Source organism: Phacochoerus africanus, chromosome 7, assembly GCF_016906955.1.
Source record: "Phacochoerus africanus isolate WHEZ1 chromosome 7, ROS_Pafr_v1, whole genome shotgun sequence".
Lineage (NCBI taxonomy): Eukaryota > Metazoa > Chordata > Mammalia > Artiodactyla > Suidae > Phacochoerus > Phacochoerus africanus.
Genome location: NC_062550.1, coordinates 81,451,960 through 81,475,503, shown reverse-complemented (window position 1 = coordinate 81,475,503; position 23,544 = coordinate 81,451,960). Strand labels below are relative to the sequence as shown.

The following is a 23,544-nucleotide window of genomic DNA, read 5'->3' as shown; positions in this document are numbered from 1 at the left end:
AACGTAACACAGAAATTGGTAGAAACTGGTTGACGCAAATAGGAATTTTGAAAATCCCAAATCTAGTACCCTTAAGGTCGTGAAACTTCTTTTCGCAGTACTCTGCCTCCAATTCTGTTCCTTCAAAAGTGCAAACACATAAAGTGCTATCAAGTCGGGGATTTTTTGTTCAGCCTAGAACAATCACAATTAAAAGCCAACTGGAAAGTTGATTTTAATTTTCGTTTCAATATCTGAAAGATGATGACTCCAAAATCTGAATGAATTCTATCTATTATTACAAATCTGCCAGAGGAAGACAAAGTCTGTGTGTGCCTTGAAATAGTATACACTTCTCAAATTAAATAGACTAATCAGAGGCACAAAGTTTAAAGAGAAGAAAACAGCAACGAAATAACAGGACTGATTCTAAAGATGATTCCATTCAGTCATAAAAGTCAAGCAATGGAAACCTAAGAGGACACACAGGGGCCAAGAAATATGTGAAAAGAACCTCAGTGTCACCAGAGGTCAGGAAAATGGAAATTAAACCATAGCTTGATTTACCAGATTAGGAAAGAGTGAAAAATCAAGGAGTTTCCGTTGTGGCTCAGCAGTAACAAACCCGGCTAGTATCCATGTGGACTCAGGTTTGATCCCTGGTCTTGCTCAGCGGGTTAAGGATTCAGCATTGCTGTGAGCTGTGGTGTAGGTCTCAGATGCGGTTCGGATCTCATGTTGCTATGGCTGTGGCGTGGGCCAGCAGCCACAGCTCCTATTCGACCCCCACCCTGGGAACTTTCATATAAAGAGAGTTTAGCACTAAAAAAAAAAAAAAAGGAAAAAAATCGATAACATCCAAGCCTGGCAAAGATGTGGGGAAAAGGGCAATGCAATGCACATTTGGAAAATATGTTGCTTCCCAGCAGGAATGTGCAGAGGACAAAAGATCCTGGGAGAGGAAGTCTCTGGGGAAGGCCTTTTGTTCTTTATTCACCCTGTTATTTTGCCTTCCACTCAGATTCTTGACCTGAACACTCAGGCTCTTGTTGAGAGCATATGAACCAGCTCCTGAGAAACTCAGCTGTGTTTGGGCTACTCCTCCTCCCAGGGGCTCTTGCTCCCATCCAGAGCTCAGAGTTCTCAACTGGAGAAGGCCATGCTCACCCACCCCTCCGTCTTCAATTCCTCATCACCCTGCCAGCCTGCAAATGCTGTCCTCCCAGGTGGTAACCTTGGGTAACCTTGGCACCAGCTCAGGTGTTGGCTGTGCATCTCCCGCCACTGCCTGAGTGCTGGCTGGTATCAGGCATTGCCCTTCATTCTGTCATATTCTCATTTTGTCCTCCCACAATCCTATAAGGTAACTGCGATTTTCATTCCTCTTTACATACGAGAAAACCAAGGTTTAGAAAGTGTAAGTGTCTTTCGTGAGGACACCTAGCTTGGAATTAGCAGTAAATGCCCTATTTTTCTGGTTCAGGAGTGTCGCCTGCATGTAAAAGAGCTTTGAGGAATGAAAACATACTCTTCCGCCAATTTCCTCTTTTATTTATTTATTTTATTTTATTTTTTGGCCGCATCCCTAGTATATGGAAGTTCCTGGGCCAGGGATGGAATCTAAGCCACAGCTGTGACCTACGCCAAGCTGTGGCAACACTGGATCCTTACCTCGTTGTGCCACAGTGGGAACTCCCCAGTTTCCTCTTTTAGGGGACACAGTATCTGCACAAATCCCTGAGGATCCAGCCACTGTGTGGGATGCTAACCCCAGGCTGGTGACTCTAGTGCCTAAGCCTTATTCCCCGGCCACCTCTGCTGGAGGAAGAGGCCTCTGCTGCGATGGCTGCCACTGGCTGGCACCTGGTCTCTCTGCCCCTACTGATGCCAGAGGCCATGCCACAGCCCTCCCTGGTGTTCTAACTTTGATTCATTGCACCCTCTGCTTTTTGGAAAATGGTCAAAACCTCAACAAGTTTGCCCCGATATATCTTGTTAAATCGGGGCCCTGAGGGCTGCCACCCATCAGTTCCCCCTGTATCCCTTTGGGAAGAAGAGAGAGTGGCCTCCTTCCTCCTAGAGCAGAGGATATGCTAACCTGTGCCACAGACCTGCCCCAGGAAAGCAAGAGATGCTCCGAGGAAATGGGCAAGACTCTCCACCCACCAAGACCCCCTGCTTCTTCATACGATGCAGTCTGGTCCCCTTGACTTATGACCCCTGGAACGTGACCTTCGGGAATCCCTCAGGCATATGAATCAACAACGAAGACTTGATTATCAAGACCAATGCCATCCCCTTCCTTCCACTGGTTTCCCACAGGACTTAAGGTACTTTGTGTACAGAAAATGTGCTTCAAGGAGATTAAGGAAGAACATCAGAACTTCAGGGAATCCACTGGAAGACAGGCAGCCCAGCTACTCTAAGAAGCTTTTATAACGTGAATACAAGATTGCTTTCTCTATCAATGTGGACTCATCACTATCATGCAAGCGGTAGAAGTGGACTCCCGGGTCACTTAAGCTGGAAACAGGAGTTTAAAGTCTACTGTTTCTGAACCAAGCCTGGGCGGACGCTAGGACTCCCCTCTTGGGATTCTCTTTGTCTCTAATCTCTGCCTCTCTCTGCAGGCGGGCTTCACTCTTGAGTGCAGAGGTGTTAGGGGAGCGTTTGAGGGGAGAGGACCACGGCAGCCCTCACTCATGTCCCCTCCGCTCCACCCCCAACAAGGGGAAAACCTTGTTAATGGCTCCCCTTAGAAAGTCCTGGAAAAGGATTTAAATAGGCCTCTTTGGGATCATGTGACCATCTCTGGGTCCTAGAATGACTTTGTTACCATAAGAAAGAGGAAGAAGGGCTGGGCAGAAAATCAAACATAGCCATTATAGTTCTGTATATGGAATAAGTAAAAGATTTGCATTTTTTTTCCTTTTTTTTGGACACTCCGCAGCATATGGAGTTCTCGACCCAGCGATCAGATCCAAGCCACAGTTTCGACCTACCCTGCAGCTGTGGCAATGCTGGATCCTTTAACCCACTGTGCTGGGCCAGGAATTGAACCTGTGTCCTGATGCTGCAGAGACGCCACCAATCCCGTTGTGCCACAGCGGGAACTCCACACGTACTTTAATTTTCATCATCAATTTTGTTTGTTTAAAAAAACAGTTTAAAGAGATTTCCATGGAGAGAATCCCAAATGATAAAATCGTGCCCATGAGTAATTAGGTCTCATTACCTGTATTTTTTTTTCCTTTATCCCATTTGACGCTATTTTAATTATATGCTTATTATTTGATCATTTGATAATTGCTTGGCTCGATGGGAGTGTAAACTCCATGAGGGCAGGGACCACAGGGACAGCAGGGTATTTTTATTCACCATGATTTCCTCAGCACCTAGAACAATCCGGGCACACAGCTGGCATCCAACACATGCTGTGAATGATTGCAGAATCAATTCAACCTTTGCTAGAGTCAGTGGAAGGCAGCACCGGATGACTGCAAAGTCAGTAAGAGAATCATAAGCTGAGAAACACTGACAGAGGAAGCGCGATGAATGCCTAGAATTAGAAGATGCATTCATGGCCTGACAAGAAAGCGAAAGAAGAGACGCGGTAATACCAAAGAATAAGGGTCTGATGAGCAAAACGTCAAAAAGTTGAGGCAGTCATAAAAGAAAAAAGGTAAGGTTCAAAGTTCTAGCTAATTCTGAACATTTAGAAGTTTACAGAAAACGTTGACATTCATACTATGTAAAGAACAGAATTTGGCTTAAGAAACCTACACCTATCACCCTATTTCTGCTTGACCCAGCTTTCCGACGGCAATATCGTCCAGCCGGCCAGCCAGCGAGATTTAAATCTCATCACTCTGTGTTTATGGAGCAACAGGCTCATGAAAACACACTACCTGGGACCTTCACTGGGTGGTGCTAAATCTTATGGCCTTTCAAAGACTCTGATCACACACCCTCTCGCCCCATGCACACTTTAATAAAACACAACCCTGAGTTTCTGTGAATTAAGCTTGAAGCTGCCTGTGACCAGGATTTCCTATTCCTGAGGCGGGGTGAGGGCACGGGCTCCCCAGCGTGGGTTCCCAATAGGCAGAGAGAAGCAGGTCTGGGGGAGAGGGTGCCACGCAGAGGAGGCTTCGAGCCCTGAAGTGCTCATGCCTCTGTGGGGAAACGCCATGTCACTTGCATGGAAGGTGGGGCCTGAGACACGTAAAAGATTGGAGGAAAAAGAAAAGAAGGATGCTCTAACAGGAGGAAGCGATTTTCTTTCTTTAAATTTCTAGGTAAGATGAAGAATGAGGAACTGAGGCTAGTGGGTGCTGGAGGAAACAGATTTCGGTGAGGTCAGGGGAGGGGCACTGTGATACTGTGATTCATAATAAGAAATACACATTTAGGAGTTCCCATTGGGAGGCTGTGGAAACGAATCTGACGAGGAACCATGAGGATGCAGGTTTGATCCCTGGCCTCACTCAGTGGGTTAAGGATCCGGCGTTGCTGTGAGCTGTGGTATAGGTCACAGACATGGTTCGGATCCCGTGCTGCTGTGGCTGTGGTGTAGACTACTCCGATTAGACCCTTAGCCTGGGAACCTCCATATGCCTCGGGTGTGGCCCTAAAAAGAAAAGAAAAAAAGAAAGAAAGAAGGAAATATATATTTGGTCTTTGCCCCCAGTTCCTGACACAGGGCTCCTAAAAGCCTAGTAAATTCTCAAGCGATAAGAGCACTAGAAACGTTTCTGTTTCTAATGAGGCAACACTGGGTGGGCTCCTGGATAGGGCTGGTCACCAGAAAGACCAAGCCATGAGGAGAAGCTTGGAATTTGGGGCCCCATCCTCCAGAGAGGGGCTGGAAGTGGCGTTCGTTGTGCTAGGTGAGGAAGCCTCCATAATATGAAAGCCTACTCATCTGAAAATAAGTAGGGCGCTTGGATACCTTCCGGGTGGAGATCAGGGGAGAGTGGCACGTGGAGGGGGCCTGAAAAGTCTGTGCTCTTTCCCCACAGCTTGCCCTAAGCATCTCTTCCGTCTGGCTGCTCCTGAGTCACATCCTTGCATAATAAACTGGTCATCCGTAAGTAAAATTTTCTCGGAGTTCCTTGAGCCCCTGTAGCTTATTAACCCAACCCAAAGAGGGGTCGTGGGAACCCCCAATCTGTAGCCCGTGTGTCAGAGCCCAGGTGACAAGTGGGACCTGTGGTTGGCGTCTGAGGTGGAGGAGAGAAGGCGGTCTTGTAGGTCTGAGCCCTCAACCTGTGGGATCTGACACCATCTCCAGGTAGACAGCGTGGGAACTGAGTTCAATCAGAGGAACCCCCAGGGTGGCTGAGAAGGGCTTGATGGTGCAGGAGACCCTGCCCTATGATGGAATTGGTACTAGAACCATCTTAGCTCCCGCCCCCTTTCAGAGAACGGCGAGGAGGGCTCACACAGAGGGGAGGGGGTGGCAAGTGAGCCCTGCCTCTCCCTGGCAGGAAAGCCATGCCTCCTCTCAGGGGCCTAGGACAACAGTCAGCTTGGGTACAGGTGGTTCAGAGCCAGCGTTTTGCTGATGCTGCAGGAACTTGCCTTACCTCAAACACCAGCTGAGGGGATTGGACGGAGCAGCTTCCCATACACTGTCCTTCCCTCTGTGCCACTCACCCACCCCTGGGGGAAGGTATCTTCAACCCAAAGATGACCTTGCAGTTAAAGATTTAATTCCATAAACAGGAAAAAAAAATTATGCAAGAAGGAGAAATGTGAGGAGCTTATCTGATAAAACGCTTCTTGACTTTAGAAAGAGAAAATGGCAAGCACCCACTTGCTACCTCGGCAATAAAATGGTCTTTAGGGATGCTTTCGGCAAAGCAGAAAGCTCAGACCAGGAGTCAAAGTAGTTACCTTGGGCAACGGGCCTGGCATACGCAGCTGGTGGCTGTCGGTGAGGGGTTCCTCTCTGGTCCTGTTTCCCCTTCTGTAAAAGGATGAAACGATCTAAGTTCTCTTCCAGATTTAATTTTCTATCTTTCATATAAGTTTTTCAATTAAAAATGATAACACTTGGCTAACTGCATCATTGTTAGGCTATTTTTCAACTCTCTATGGGAAGCTATAGAAAGTATTTTCCAATACTGACAAGGCAATGAAACAGCGACAAGATTGTTCTTGTCACATTAAGCATCAACTACGGTGTGCTCTTTCAAAAGACACCAGTACTTTGTCCCTCTTTCAATTACTCCTGCTCCACTCACTTTCCCCTGTGACCTTTATTCTTCCAGAAGCAGTTTTAAAGCTGCTTCCTACTAGAACCTTTTTAATATTTACCTATTTATTTATTCGCCTGCACCCAAGGCATGTGGAAGTTCCCAGGCTGGAGATCAAATCTGCACCACAGCAGTGACGATGTTGGGTCCTTAACCCACTAGGCTACCAGGGAACTCCCTAGGATTTTTTTTAAAGGAGCTACATGTTTTTCCTTTTTCCTCAAGATCCAAACAGGATTTACTGAACGACAATTTGGGGTAAAGCACTGACCACAGACATTTTTTTAAATTCAGTGCTGGGTAATGTTTCCACCCCCTTATCTTATTTTCACAGCGTCTTATGTTCATGCATGCTTATTTTCAAGCATCTTATTTTCCTTTTCCATTCCCAGGTCTCTATTACCTCAGGCCCCAGGCTCCTCCCACCAAGTCTAGCCCCACCCATTGCACCTGCACCTGCTTCCACCCTCCCATGTCTATACTGACGGCAGGTTAAAGTCTAAGGCCTTGCCTCAACCCTTGCACCCTTGCTCAATGGTTCATGTCTATCTGAGCAGCTGAGCTACCATGAATCCCTTACACAGTCCGCAGTCCAGTCTCTGGGAAGATTCGCAGTTCTGGGCACATCCCAGACCTTTCCCACTTGGCTCATTGGAATATCTTCTCTCCTTTTTTCTGGCATTTGAATCCTATCAGTCTCTCAAAACCCAGCCAAGAACCCCCTTCCTCTAGGAAGGTCTCCCAGAACTCTTTTTTGTTTTGTTTTGTTTTGTTTTGTTTTTTAGAGTCACACCCAAAGCATATGGAGGTTCCCAGGCTAGGGGTTGAATCGGAGCTGCAGCTGCCAGCCTACACCACAGCCACAGCAATGCCGGATCCTTAACCCACTGAGCAAAGCCAGGGACAGAACCTGTGTCCTTATGGATACTAGCAGGGCTCGTTACCACCGAGCCACAATAGGAACTCCCAGAACTCTGCATCTTGAAGGGCACCACCCTTACCTTGTATAGTCCACTGCCTGGCACAGCAAAATAAATGACCACATTAAACTGAAGAAGTATTCTTTCATGGGGCCAAAAATTCCTTAGCGGGGCTGAGTCCACTTACAGTCAGCCGGTAAGATCCCAAGGGCTGCTTAGAACATGGTCAGGAGAGACGGGAGTGAAAGCGTACAGGTGGTCCCCTGACTAGTCTCAACAGAACAAACCTGGGGGCCCAGGTAAGCCAGCCTACAGTGAGATGGAGAAGCCAGAGGCACCGTCCCTCACCAGGTGTGGTCTTCTGGGTCCCATCTGCTGGGTCCTTGTGTTTTCCACAACCACCTGCTCCCTCCAAACAATCTTCTTAGGGTAATCAGAAAAGGATGGACATAGTGGAACTCCCTAAGACCTGAGTTTGCTTTTGTTTTGTTTTGTTTTGTTTCCACCAGGGCTTAACACTATTTACCCTTAATCCTTGCCCATGTGGGTCAAAGGGAACTTTGGGCCCAGGTCAAGCAAGGTCTCTGCAAAAGGCTGTTTGGCCGAGGCCTGAGAACCACAACACTCAGAAGATGACTTGCCCAGGGTGACAATGACTGAGCTCTCTCACTCTGTGGCAGACGTGCTTATTCATACCTTCCACTCGTGCATTTGATGCTGACAATGATTCTCCAAGTTGGGTATTAGTCACTCCATTTTACCATGAGAAAACCTTTCAGGCCAAAAGGTGAGCTGGCTTTCCTCAAGTCACACAGCCAGGAAGTGCGCAGGCTGAGCCCAATAACTGTTTGCATTAGCATTTTGTTTTCGTTTGGGGGAAGGACCTAACCCTACTTTACCAGGAGAGCAAAGGAGAGACACTCACATGTTTGCAGGAAGTAGAAACCTCAACACTTTCTGGACTTCCTATACGGTACCTCTGGGATCTTAAGGCCTCTCATTACCTGCAATGGGAAAATGGCATAAGTTTAATTATTCATTCTCCATCACCCTTAATGAAGGGATGAACTGCCATGAGAAACAAAAGGAAATAGTCTGACCTTCAGGCTGTCAGGAAGTGATAATTAACTAAAACCCCAAGTCAGTGTAAATGGACAAATGAAAGTGTTCTACTGATCCTGATGCAAATGAGCTGTCGGGCTCACTAATTGAAGTCACCTAATGGAACAATGACAATGAAAAATAAACATATGCTAAAAATAGGCATTTTCTAAATTACAGTTTGTTTACAGGTGCTCTTCAGGACTTTCCAAAGCTCCCTGATGCATCTGATGTCTTAGGGTTTTAAGTTGGAAGGGGCACGGTTGCAGGGCAGTGGCGGGGAGGGGAGGCTTTGCGCATGGGGGTGGGAGTTGTCGATGAAAATAACTAATAAACGATCAATAATAAGAATAAAAAAGAGTTTTATTTGAGCCAAACTAACTGAAGACTAGCCCGGAAGCCTGCTTGCCAGATTACTCTGGGAAACTGCTCCGGAAAAGCAGGCTTTTCAGCACAGTTACGTATTTTGTTAGAACAAAGAACATTAAATAAGTCAGGGTTACATTTCTTCAAGGTTTCAACAACAACAAAAAGAACAGACCAGCACATACACAGCGAGTGAATACGGCCTTGGCACTTGGGAAGGGAGGCTTCCCATCAAAGGAGGACCGGCACTGGCATCTCAGGAAGAGGGGCATTTAATCTTTATTTTTAATACGGATATTCTTTACTTCTGGCCAATGTGCCCTTTTCTGTAATAATTAAAGCAGACAGACAATGTCTGTCTGATAGGCCACAAACAGGCTATTTTGGTTAGCCTAAAGTTTTTTTGTTTGTTTTTTTTTGCTTTTTAGGGCCGCATCCATGGCATATGGAGGTTCCCAGGCTAGCCCCTGCCCTCTGCCTCCAAGGCTAGGGGTCTAATCGGAGCTACAGCTGCCAGCCTATGCCACGGCCACAGCAACTCGGGGTCCAAGCCACATCTGCGACCTCCACCACAGCTCACGGCAACTGCTGGATCCTTAACTCACTGAGTGAGGCCAGGGATCGAACCTGCAACCTCATGGTTCCTAGTCGGATTAGTAGCCTAAAGTTTACAATAACTCATGGATAAGTCGGTGTGAGTTCCCCAGACCTCAATGTGTGAACGTGTCCTTTATCAGAGTCCATTCAGTCTCAGATTCGATGGGCAGCAGGCATGTGGAGGCTAACTTGGAGACCTGGTCATTTCAGCTTCAGGACCAACTGGTTGGTTTTTTTGCTACTCGGTTGATGAGTTTGACCAAAAGTTACTGTGGGAATGATTCCTGGAACCATTCTGCTGCCCGGCATGTAAACACAGCCTCCTGATCTAGACCTTCGCTGTGAAAACGGTCATAAATAGCTGCGAATTACTACTGTTGTGTGCAACTGGTGACTTCATCGCGGCTTCTGGCAGAGCAGATGGGAGCTTCATTCCAGGCGGCGCCGCAGTGCCCGGCTCGTCCTCAGCCTTTAATGAGTGCAGCCTGGTGGGTGCTCCACAGATGAGAGAATGGCATCCTCTGCCCTGCTCTGGTCCAGAGTGACACATTTTTCAAAAGGTCATCAAGCCTTGAAAGCCTTACACTCGCTGCATGATATAAAAATATATAACTGCCCAAAATATGATAAAATGAGTCGCTATTAATAACTCAAAGAGCCATGGGGATTCAGGCAGTCCCGTTCCTCTGCCAAAAGTTAAGAATGTTTGCTCGGTGCTTTGATTTCTTTTTCTTTTTTCCCAACTGTGTTCTTGATTTGCTTCAGTACATTTTCTATTTGGATACTCTACGGAGTGTATGTCAGACTTTATCTGTGACCTTACTAGGACATAGCAGAGCATACAGAGCAGGAACGGAAGACCTTTTAAAGCTAGTGGGGCTTTCAAAGTCATGCTTGCCTAACAAACATTTTCCATTTCTTTCTGGCATAGCAACCGTTACTGTCGCCCTCTATGCAGAAATGGCTAAAGGGCAAGTGAAGAAACTCCCTAAGGCACTGACATCGATGACAACATTAACTGCCTCTTGAACATTTACTATTGCCGGACCCAGTGCTTCTACAGGTCATTACTAAGCTTAGCATCAACCCTACAAAGTAGGTGTTATTCCCACTTCATAAGACAAGGCTTGGACCTTCAGTAACTGCCCTGAGCTGACATGCAAGTGGCTTGCAGGGCTGGAATACAAACTCAAAGCTCCGTCATTTGAGCCATATGAAACTACCAGTGGTCCATCATTTCTGACTAACGATGGCGATTTTATGGTTCAACCTACTACGACAAGGTCTTATCCCTGAAAGGCCGTCTAGAATCTCCTCCTGACATCACAACCACTCGTTTGATTGGAAATTTTCCCAATGCCATCCTGGAAGGAGGGGGAAGGGAAGCAGTAAAATAAACTACTATCTTTCCGCCGATTAGTAATACTATCATCACAAGATATGATGTGAAAACACAGCAACAAATGGCAAAGCAAGTCAAAACCTCTGTATTCGATGCACGTTCCCGGATATATTCTACCTGAAAATCTCCACGTGTAATCATGCTCATCAGGCTTTTCTCAGCACTGAAATGAGTTCTAGTATTTAAAAGCTAATGATGTAAAGATAAAACTTTGATAGACCACTTGTGTCAATGAGCAGGTAGTCTATGACACAGATATATTAAAAAGATACCTTGGTAAGAGGAATTCAGTTTCTTGGGAATTCCTTGAAAGTCAGCAGCATAGTGTCTTAGATAAGAGCTACTGGTAATGACAGATTATTTCTCTGCGTTCTCTTAGAACTAATGCATAACAAACCCTAACCTTCTTTTTAACTCCGTTTTCTCCACTGATACAGTTAGGAGGGGAAATATTAAGGCAGCTACTAATAATCATTGCATTTAATGCATGATGGTTACTGAACACAGTAAGTTGTTAAATATACAATAATGGAGATGGTTTAGTGTCACAGGTTTGCATCAAAAGATAAATGATAAGAAAAGGGTCAATGAGTCTTATCGTGAGATTTCAGGGGAATAATCTCATTTTACTGAAGGGGAAACTGAGGCACCAGAAAACCAAGTAAATGAGAGAATCACTCAATTCACTGGTAATACTTCAGTGACTAGTGTTCAGTTCTCTTGACTTCTGAGCTATTGTTCCCCCCACCCCTAAAATCATAGTCTCACTCCATGTAATATTTTCATTTCTTCTTATCTACATTTCTTTTCCTTGAAGACATCTGGAACAAATAAGAGATGTGTCTAACAAATATGAAAAGGAACTCAATATCCTAGGTGGGCTACACTAGATTTTTTAGATTCATTGAAACAAGATGATGAAATAACTTTAAAAGTAAATTCCTATGGATCTGCTATCAGAATCCAAAGTCTGATTATCCTTTCTTGGGGTCAGAAAAAATGTCCTTTTGAATCAGATCTTTCTGGACTCTCCAATTACCTCTTGCACAGGAGCCATCAGATTTGAGGTCCTGAAGGATTGTATGGGACTCCGGCTTCTGATTCAATATTATGAATAGCATTCTGAACCAACACAAAGTTTAGGCTAGCTTTACCAGATTACTTGTGAACCAAATGACACAGCTGAAGGGGAGGAGAACCCTGAATGAAAGAACATCTAATATCTTTTTAGAATAATGATAAACAAATAGAGGGGAAAAAAAGGAAAACAAGTATATTCACTGATGGATGGATGATTCAGCTGGTTTCCACATTAACAATGACTCATCCTGCAAAAATTGGCATATTTACAAAATAAATCATACTATTGTACCGGAAAAGACAAGCGCATAATATGCTACAGAACCAACCATGCTCAAAACATATTTTTATTTTATTTCTTTATATGACCTTCTTCTTTTTTTTTTCTTTTGTCTTTTTGCTATTTCTAGGGCCGCTCCTGCGGCATATGGAGGTTCCCAGGCTAGTGGTCTAATTGGAGCTGTAGCTGCCGGCCTATGCCAGAGCCACAGCAACACAGGACCCGAGCCACGTCTGCGACCTACACCACAGCTCATGGCAACGCCGGATCCTTAACCCACTGAGCAAGGTGAGCGATCGAACCCGCAACCTCATGGTTTTTAGTCTGATTTGGTAACCACTGCGCCACGATGGGAACTCCTATATGACCTTCTTGAGTGTTCTGAATGTTGCTCTGGCCTTTCACGACATGGAGAAGGAAAACAAAATGTTAATGATTGTCAGAAAAAGCGGTCCTTTCTGCATGAAAATAATTTTTTCCAAAAGAGTATTTATGAAGAGTCCTGGATTCCGGAGTTTTTATTAATAGCCTTTCACTGGCCTTAGGTCAAGTCTGTGAGAATGGCCCCCTTTCCAAGGAAGTATTGGGGCACACACAATGCAGGCCTTCCTTTGGGGCCACTGGGCTGATGAACTTTTACCTGCATTGATGAAAATGAGCCGTATGTCCTCATCGGAAAGTCAGCCTTCAAATGCCTTTCAAATGCCTATATTGGCTCCTTTAATCACAACCTAGTGACTATGACGGGACCACCCTCTAAGTCTTCTCTTCCTGGGGATTAAGTAAAGGCTAATGCTGCTTTCCTGTCTTTCTCATGCTCTGCAAACCATTCCAGCAGAGCTCACAGAAGTCTAAGGACATGTGAAAGTCCAGAAGGAGGAGCAAAAGGGAAAAGGAAAGTTTCTGAAAAGGTCATATTTGAATATTAGTTCCAACATTCTAAAAACATTCAAGAGAGGTGGAGAACGAATACTCACTCAGTTTACACATATGGCACATATCCATCCAAATGAACACTCTAGATGTTAGCCACGGTACTACATGGCTAAATGTGCAAAGACGGTGGGGGCATTTTCCTATTTTCAGGCATTTACAATTTGATGTAAGAGGGGTGTGTGTGTGTGTGTGTCTGTGTGTGTGTGTGCGGCAGGACAGGGAAAGGTTTATGTGTAATGATAAGTAGCCCTTTTAGGCAGAGTAAGTGGTCCACTATTGAGATGATGGAAGGTACACTGGGGAGATTCCTAAAATATATTCCAAACGATGCTCAAAATAATATCATGAATCATTATTCCTTAGTGTTGAACATTGTCTTTTCCCTGCAGTATTTTTCTAAAAGGTTCCTGGAAAAGTCAATTTGATAGTGCGAGAGTTTTTCATATCACAGTCTTTCCTCACAGGAGGGAGAAGGGCTGCATCAAAGCCCTGGGGAGAAGGGAAACCCATTTGTCAAGAGACGGTTGGTTGCTGGAAATCAAATCTCATTTGAATCAGCTCAAATTAAAAAGAGGTGCTATGGACCATTTGTAAACTGATTTGCTTTTGTTGGATATAAGTTAAAGATTTGGCATCATGACTTTGAGGTCTGTGGGTTTATTTGCAAACTTGCAATTACTATTTTTGCAAGGGCAAATGTATTTCTTTATTAAATAAAGTATAGTAACAGTGAATGTAAAATAAATAAAAAATACAAAAAGAGGAGCTAAGTGTGAAGATAAAACCACAATCTTACAAATCTCCAGAACCAGGAAACAAAGTCCAGCTGGACTTTATAGCCACCTAAGCTGGGAACTAGAATCTCAGTGGGTCTCTGTTCTCTGATTCTTTCTCTCTCTTTACTCTTTCTCTTTGGATTCTTCTCCTCACTTTTTAAGCATACCTATATCTTCCCTCTAAAGACTGGGCTGCTTCTGATTATTTAAAATTTGGCTTTCAAGCAACTTTGGTTGTATTTGACTGTGCCGTGCACTGGTGCCAAGTGCAGCCCTGCCTGGACATGAGTTCTGAGCGCAAGTCCACGATCACTGAGTGTCGTTTCTGTGACCTGGCTCACATTCTTGAGAGAGTGACTGTTGCTTTCCATGAGTCTGCTCCTGGTCTGTTCATATCGAGGTGAGGTGGACATGGGGTAGGGGCAGGGCCACTCTGCTGCCCTTTATGGCAGAGACCATGAGCAGCAGGAATTCTCAGAGATAGGATTTGCAGGGGGCAGAGACACAAGTGTCCCAAAGGATGTCAACCACGTCTCCAAACCAAATGTTTTCTCAAAATGTGGAGGTGGGCAAACTCTCTTGGAGAGGGGCAGAATATCCTGTCTGCTATGGCACAAATCCAAGTAGAAGAGTTTGCAGCATGGATAAAAATGGGGCTTCTGATTCTCCATCCCTTTTCTCTTTCTACTACACATTGAACAGAAAATAAATGCTGCTTCAGTGGTGGCACTGCCATCACTGTGAATGGGGCCAAGAGAATCTTTGGATAAATGGAGGAGACAGAGCTAGATATGGAAGTACTTTTCATTCATTCATTCAGTTAGTTAACTTTATAAGCACCTGCTCTGCCTTGTGCTAGATGAGTAGGAGAGCCTTATATACTCCACAAGTTTATTTTATTCATGGCTCTTTGGGGTCTATGTTTGTTGGTTTTCCACGGAATACAGCTAGAAGTTCCCTAAATACTCCTGGAATCTACTGTAACTAAAAATTTCTAAAAGTAGAGTATTAACAAATATAGATACCTAAATAATGTTCACTTCTGGTTCTGAACGCTGAAGTTCAGTCCAATGCCTGGAAAGAAAAACTAAGCAAAAAGACCAAAATAAATCTAATATAACCCTCCTCACTTTCCCTTCCCCACTTCCGTGGGGCTTTAATGTGAGTTTCCAATTGTGAGGAAACTTAACTATGTTTGCTACAGGCTGGTGTTTATGTGTGTTTTGAGTTTTAAAGATCTAGGTAAGGCACTACAAAAAGAGGGAAGAAGGTAATCATTTAAAGAGCTGTCTTTAAACGGCGTATTTTGAGGGATGCATTTTCCAGAGTCACGCTTATCTTTATCGACCTAAGAGTTATTTGATACACATAGAGGACTGAACTGGGCATCAGGGAACTCGGGTTCTATGCAAGGTGGGTAAATGCAGGCAACTCTCTTTCCTCCCATGATCCCTACTTGTCTTTTTGGCTAGTCCATCAACTTATTAACAGAATCAACTGCGAGCTGAATATTAATGCTCTCTGAAAACTGAAGAATGCCACCCAGTAAGTGTTGGAATTTGACTGAGTAAATTCAGTGCTATAGTGAAAAATCAATATTATTGCCTGACCTCGATACTGAAGTTGTCTTATGCCAATTTACCATCTGTTTTTGGTGATTATTTCATCAAAATTTCATCTTAAATATATTTAAACCAGCCAACCTAACATCCATAGCGGCTGTGTTACAAGTGAAAAAAATACAGGAAGAAATGAAAAACAGTGAAAAGGGTAAGTATATGGATATTTATAAATTACTATTGACTGTACAAAATGCATACTGTAAATCTTTGTAGAATAAAATCTACGTAGAACTAAAATGCAAAACAGGAAGAACACAAAAGTCAGGAATGGTAAACAGTTTAAAAGGTTTAAGGGTCTAAAAAAAAAAGAGAGAAAAAAGGTTTAAGGGCCTAATAATACCAGAGGAGTGTAAAAATAATAATTTGCATAACTTTGTAATAAATCAAGGATATATGTTGTAATGTCTAGGATAACTACCATCAGAATAAGAAATGAATAAATTGTAAGTCCCTGGAATAAAACATTAAATAATTAAAAATTTTTGAATAACCTAAAAAAGGCCAAAAAAGAGGGGAAAAGGAACATGAAACAAAAGGGAAAAAAGAATATAAAAGGGAAGAGCCTAATAGAAAATGAAAAATAAGATGATATCTAGAAATTGATATGTTAACGATTACACTGAATGCAAGTGAATTAAATTTTAAGTAAAAGATTATGATTGTCAGACAAGGTAAAAAAAACAAGTATATGTTTTAAACATAATAATAAACAAATGCTTAATGCAAAAGGAAAGACAAATATACTATGCAAACACTAAAAATAACCAAAAAAAGCTTGTGTAACTCTATCAATATCAGGCAATGAGAACCTTAAAACAAGCAATATTTTTAGAGATAAAGAGAGACAGTTCATAATTGCAGATGGGTCAATTTGATAGGAAGACACTACAATCCTAAATCTCTACACAACCGATAACATTGCTTCAAAAGCAATCAAACAAAAATGATCAGAGTAAAACAGAAAAATGTTCAAATCGACAATTACAGTGGAAGAAGTTAACATATCTTTCTCAATAGCTGGTAGAATAAGCCAAAAATCATCAGTAAGGATACAGAAGATATTAACAGTACAATTAACAAATCTAATTGCTACGTACGTAAAATTGCTCCTGCTAAAGACCAATTCATATTCATTTCAAGCACATGTGGAACATTGAAATCAATGTATTAGAAAGCAAGTGCCAACAATTTCAAAATGTTGAAATATTTAAGAATATCTTCTCTAACCACCATGGAATTGAACTAGAGGTCTATCATGAAAAAAGAAAAAAAAAACTGCTTAAAAATTAAATAATACACTCTAAACAATCCATGGGATAAAGGGAAAAAATAAAAAGTAGAAAATATTTTAAACTGAATAATTAAAAAATACATTTCTTTTTTTGGTTTGTTTTTTGCTTTTTAGGGCTGCATCCACGGCATATGGAAGTTCCCAGACTAGGAGTCCAATTGGAGCTACAGCTGCCAGCCTATGCCACAGCCACGGCAATGCAGGATCTGAGCCATGTCTGTGACCTACACCACAGCTCACAGCAACGCTGGATCCCTGACCCACTGAGAGAGGCCAGGGATAGAACCTGCATCCTCATGGTTATTAGTCGGGCTCCGTTTCCACTATGCCACAAAGGGAACTACCCTCCAAAAAATACATTTTGAAGCTTATGGATAAAACTAAAATGATGCTTAAAAGGAAACATATAGCCTTAAAAGCACACAGAAGAAAAAAGAAGTCTAAAAATCAACTATTTAAGTGTTTATCTCAAGAAACTAGAAAAAGAGCAGCAGTCAAACCTAAGGAAATAAATGACAGAGATTAAAAACTGAAATCAAGGAGATAATAAGCCAACATATCATAAAGAAAATCAACAAACCTCCAAAATTAGTTCTTTGAAAAGATTAACAAAATTAAAAAAACCAAGATTGATTTTTTTAAAAAGTAGAAAAACCACAAATTAGCAAAAACAGCAATGAAAGGGAGAATACCACTATAGATTGCATGATAAAAGTATTCTAAAAACAATTTTATGCAGATAAACTTGATAATCTGGATGAAATAAAGAGATTCATCGAAAAACACGACTTACCAAAGCTGACAGAAGAAAAAATAGAAAATACGACTATTTCTGTATGTATGTTAAATTTTGAACCCAGTATCTAAAAACCTTTCCTCAAAGAAAAACCTAGGCCCAGAGAGCTTATCAATGAATTCTCCAAAGGTTAAGGAAAAATAACATTTATACAATTCTTCAAGAAGATAGAACCAGAAGCAGAACTTCCCAGACTTTTCTTAAAAAATGAAAACATCATAAACTTGATTTAAAAATTCTGACAAGCATTCTGTAAAACTGCACACTCGGAGTTCCCGTTGTGGCGCAGTGGTTAACGAATCTGACTAGGAACCATGAGGTTGCGGGTTCGGTCCCTGCCCTTGCTCAGTGGGTTAACGATCCGGCGTTGCCGTGGGCTGCGGTGTAGGTTGCAGACGCGGCTCGGATCCCGCGTTGCTGTGGCTGTGGTGTAGGCCGGTGGCTACAGCTCTGATTCGACCCCTAGCCTGGGAACCTCCATGTGCCATAGGAGCGGCCCAAGAAATAGCAAAAAGACAAAAAAACAAAAACAAACAAACAAAAAAACTGCACACTCACCTTTCTCATAAACATTATTTTAAAATTCTTAAAAATATTAGGAAATCAAATCCAGGAATATAGTGAACTGAGTGTAATTTAGTCTGCGTGTGCAAGTATGGTTTAAGATTCAAAAATCATAACCTCAAATTACCACATTCACAAAAAGGATTAAAATCACATTATCATCTTAAATGCAGAAAAAGTATTGGATAAATTTAACATTCACCTGTGATGAAAACTTTCAGCCAGCTAAGAACAGAACTTTCTTAATGTGACAAATTACCCACAGCAATCATCATTCCCATTGGTAGAATATCAAAACCTTCCAAATACTAGGACTGAGTCAAGAATGGCCCCTGTAACCACTTCTACTCCACACTGTCACTGGAGGTCTAGCCAGTGCTAAGGACAAAAGAAGAAATAAAAATCATGGATATTGAAAAGGAAAAAATAAAACTGTCACTTCTGGACAATGACTATGCATATGGAAAATGTTAAAGAATCTATAGGCAAATGTTTAGAATTAATAAGAGAATATAAGAAGGACATTGGATATAAAGGCAACATACCAAAATTAGTCGCTATAGCCTGAATAATTGTGTCCCCTCCAAAACTCATATTTTGCAATCCAAAGACGTGGGTACTTTGGATTCGGTCCCCATGAATAGGCTTAGTGCTCTTACCTAAGAGTCTCCAGAGAGATCCCTAACCCTTCCACCATGTGAGAACACAGCAAAAAGCCACTTGTTATGTATGAAGATGGCCCTCACCAGACACCAAATCTGCCAGCAGTCCTTGATCTTGGCCTTCCCAGCTTCCCGGACTGTGAGATATAAATTTATGTTGTCTATAAGCCACCCAGTTTATGGTGTTTTGTTATTGCAGTCTGAGCTATGACATGAGTCATATTTGTATATACTGGCAATACACAAATGGAAAATAAAACATTTATAATAACATCCAAACACTCAAATACTTAGAATTAAATCTAATTAAAGATGTGCAGAACCTCTAACTAAAAATTACAAAATATTATTGAGAAAAAAATAAGGGAGAGCCAAATAAATGGAGTTGTTATGGGTTAGATGAGTCCATATTGTAAATATAATAAGTTCTCTCCAAATTCGTATATCCTTCTATATACTCTCAACCAAAATCCAAGCTGTGGTATAGTTTACAAAGTAATTCTAAAATTCATATGGAAATGTAAATGGCCAAGAAGAGCCAAGGCACTCTTAGAGAAGAACAAATATGAAGAATTTATATTAAGAGCTATCAGGAACTATAATTATAAAGCTATTGATGATCAGAACTGTGTGGTACTGGTACAAGAACAGATAATCATCAACAACAGGGTCCTACTATTAGCAAGAGAACTATATTCAATACCCTATAATAAGCCATAATGGAAAAGAATATGAAAAAGAATACAGATATACATCTATGGATATCTATACACATGTATAACTGAATCCCTTTGCTGTGTACTAGAAATGAATACAACATACTTGTAAATCAACTATACTTCAAAACACAGAACAGAAAACTGTCCAATGGAACAGACCCACACATACAGGATCACAGATTTATGGCAAAAGTGACCATGTAATTCAGTAGGGAAAAGGGTAGTCTTTTCAGTAAATCATGCTGGGCCAACCAAATATCCATATTGAAAAAAAATGCATATTGACTGCTACAAGAATCAATTCCAGTTTTAGTCCATTTAGGCTGCTCTAACAAAAATACCATAAACTTTGGTGTCTAGGGAGGTCCTGCTTCCTCATTCATAGATGGTACCTGTTGCTGTGTCCTCATGTGACAGAAGGAGATAGGGATGGCCCTGAAGCCTAATGCCATTCATAAGGCAGAACTAATCCACTCCCACAAATGCACAACCTCCTAATACTATTGCCTTGGGGTTAGGATTTCAGCATGCGAGCTTGGGGCAGAACACAGATATTCAGACCACAGCAAGATGGACTGGAGAAATAAATTGAAAGCTAAAACAATAAAGCTTTTAGAGGGAAAGATCTTCATGACCCGGGGCTAGGCAATGCTTTTTCAAATAGGAATACCCATTGTGGCTCAGCAGTAACAAACCCAACTAGTATCCATGAAGATGCAAGTTTGATCCCTGGCCCCACTCAGTGGGTTAAGGATCCGGAGTTGCTGTGAGCTACAGTGTAGGTCGAAGATGCGGCTCAGATCCTGCATTGCTGTGGCTATTGTGTAGGTGAGCAGCTACAGCTCTGATTTTCTGATTTGACTCCTAGCCTGGGAAACTCCATATGCCGGCACAAAAACAAATGTTAATCAATGGATCAGGACAGAAAGCCCAGAAATAAGCCCATGCACTCATGGTAAATTAATTTATAACAAAGAAGGAAAGGATATACAAAGGCAAAATGACAGTCCAAGGAAAACTGGACAGCTACCTGTGAAGGAATGAAATTAGGACATTCTCTAATACCATATACAAAAATAAACTCAAAATGGATTAAAATTCTAAATGTAAGACTGGATACTATCAAACCGCCAGGAAAACATAGGCAGAACACTCTGACATAAATTGCAGCAATATTTTTTTTTTGGATCCTTCTCCTAAAATAATGGAAATAAAAGCAAAAATAAACAAATGAGATCTAATTAAACTTAAGACCTTCTGCACAGCAAAATAAACCACAAACAGAATGAAAACACAACCTACAGACTGGGAGAAAATATTTACAAATGATGCTACAGACAAGGAATTCATTTCCAAAATATACAAACAGCTCATACAGCTTAATATCAAAAAAAAAAAAAAAAAAAAACAAACAACCCAGTGAAAAAAATGGGCAGAAGACCTACATAGATATCTCTCCAACGAAGACATACATGTGGGCGATGGGCACATGAAGAGATGTTCGATATCACTAATTATTAGAAAAATGCAAATCAGAATTATAATGAGGTATCACCTCACACCAGTCAGAATGGCCATCATCAAAAAGTCTACAAATAATAATGCTGGAGAGGGTGTGAAGAGAAAGAATCCCTCCTTCACTGTTGGTGGGAATATAAATTGGTGCAGCCACTATGGAAAACAGTACGGAGGCTCCTTATAAAACTAAAAAGAGAGTTATCATATGATCCAGAAGCCCCACTCATGGGCATATACCTAGAGAAAATTGCAATTCAAAAAGATCCATGCACCCCAATGTTCACAGCAGCACGATTTACAAAGCCAAGATATGGAAGCAACCTAAATGTCTATTGACAGATAAGTGGATAAAGAAGATGTGATAAACATACACAATGGAGTATTACCCAGCCATAAAAAGAATGAAATAATGCCATTTGCAGCAACATGGATGGACCTAGAGATTGTCATCCTAAATGAATTAAGTCAGACAAAGATACATACTGTGATATCACTCATCTGTAGAATCAAAAATATGACACAAATGAACTTATCTATGAAACATAAACAGACTCCAGATGTAGAAACAACTGTATGGTTACCAAAGGGATACTGGTGGTGGGGGGGAATAAATTAGGAGTTTGGGATTAACATATACACACTACCATATATAAAATAGGTAAACAACAAGGACCTACTGTATAGCACAGGGAAATATACTAACTAAAGTATCTTAGTAGAGTATATTACAATATCTAAAATATATTGTAATAACCTGCAATAGAAAAGATTATTTGCAAAAGATGTGTGTATGTGTGTATAACTGAACCACTCTGCTGTACACTTGAAAGTAACTCAATATTGTAAACTAACTACAGGTCAATTAAAAATAAAATGAAATAGGAAATAAAAAAGAACTTGACCACATTAAAACTAAGAACTTCTGTTCACCAAAAGTGAATTAAATAGCAACCTGTAGGGTGGGATAAAATGTTAAACATATATTTATACACACTTACATATTATATATGATAAAAAAAAACCCATAGATACAGGATTTATTAAAAAGCTTCTAGGAGTTCCTGTTGTGGCTCAGCAATAATGAACCCGACTAGTATCCATGAGGACTTGGGTTTGATCCCTGGCCTTGCTCAGTGGGGTGGAGAATCTGGCATTGCCTGAGCTGACGTGTAGGTTGCAGATGGGTCTCAAATCCCACATGGCTGTGTCTGTGGTATAGACGGGCAGCTATAGCTGTGATTCAACCCCTGGCCTGGGAACATCCAAGCGCCATGGGTTTGGCCCTAAAAAGCAAAAACAAACAAACAAAAAACCCTTCTACAAACCAATAAGAAAAGCATGAACAGTTCAACAGCAAAATGGGAAAAAGAAGATAGATAAATGGCCAATCAACATGAAAAACTGCCCAAGTTTATTAGTCACCAGGGAAATGCACATTAAAAGCACAATGAAATACCATGACCTATCTACCAAAATGGTTGCGATGCAGAATAATAAGTGCTGACAGGGATGCAGAGGAACAGGAGTTCTCACACAGTGCTTGTGGCAGAACACATCAGTTCAACTGCTTTGGAAAATCGGCAGTTCCTACTAAATTGATATATGTGCATAACTTGTGATTCAGAAAACACATTTTCAGGTTATAACCAACAGAAATTTGTGCAGATGTTTATCCAAAGACACGTATTAGAATGTTCAAGGCAACAGTACTCATAATAGACAAAAATTGGAAACCACCCATAGGTCCATCAAAAATAAAATGGTCAAATAAATTGTGACATAGTCACACAGTGGGAATACTATATAGCTGTGAGCATAATCTATAACTACATGCAAAAATACGGGTGAAATACTCAATCATAGAGTTGAGCAATTGAAGCCAGACAGGAAGAGCATATACTTCATGTGTCTAATGTATCAAAACAGGTAGAACTAATCCAGAAGTCAGGAGAGTGGACACTACCGGGGGTTAGTTAGGAAGGGAACACAGGACCTAGTGGGTGCTTGTCCACGTTCTGTTCCTTGAGTTGGAGGACTTTGCCCTTGTTCTGTTCATCTTCTTCTTTACATGCTGCTACGTGATACTTTTCTTTTTTTTTTTTTTTAATGATTTTTATTTTTTCCATTACAGTTGGTTTACACGCCATGTGATTCTTATTTCATGACTGTCTTTGCTGGAACTTTTTTTTTTTTTCACCGAAATAGTCAGACAGAATTCAATTTGGCCTTATGTAATGATCTGGTTCACTTTCAATATACACATTTATCATTATGTTTTATTGAGGCTCTGCAAAATGCCTGCTTCTCAGGATTATTTCTGGAGACTGGCTTTTCTTTCCAGATAGCTCTGCAGCTTTCTGAGAACTCTTTCTGATAACAGTTCTGTGTTGTTCATCTACCTGCCTCTCTCCTGCATCATCACCATCCTACTTTGGTTATGCTGTTGTTCTGCCTTTGCTACCTCTGCTATTATACTGGCGAAGAAAGAGGGAGAGACTGTCTTTAATAGAAAGAGTAATTTTATGATTGGGGCAGAATCATGACGCCATTGTATTTCTTGTATCACTTAAGATTTCACTGATTAACTGCTTGGCACCTTCTGCCCAAGGATGACAGTGCCATGTCCAGCCAACCTGAATATATGGTCTTGATGGCAGACACACCTCTCTTGTGGC

General features: G+C 41.6%; 1 protein-coding gene across 5 annotated transcripts in view; it reads right to left on the bottom strand.

Annotated features, from left to right (window-relative positions):
* Window positions 1-23,544, bottom strand: part of PCED1B (PC-esterase domain containing 1B) — a 160,480-nt gene that overhangs the window by 114,929 nt on the left and 22,007 nt on the right. For all 5 annotated transcript variants that reach the window (XM_047788050.1, XM_047788049.1, XM_047788052.1 and 2 more), the window contains exons 2-3: window positions 8,085-8,163; window positions 5,878-5,950 (exon numbers count right to left, since the gene is read on the bottom strand). The gene's annotated coding sequence lies outside the window, so the exon portion shown is untranslated. The remainder of the gene's footprint in view (window positions 1-5,877; window positions 5,951-8,084; window positions 8,164-23,544) is intronic.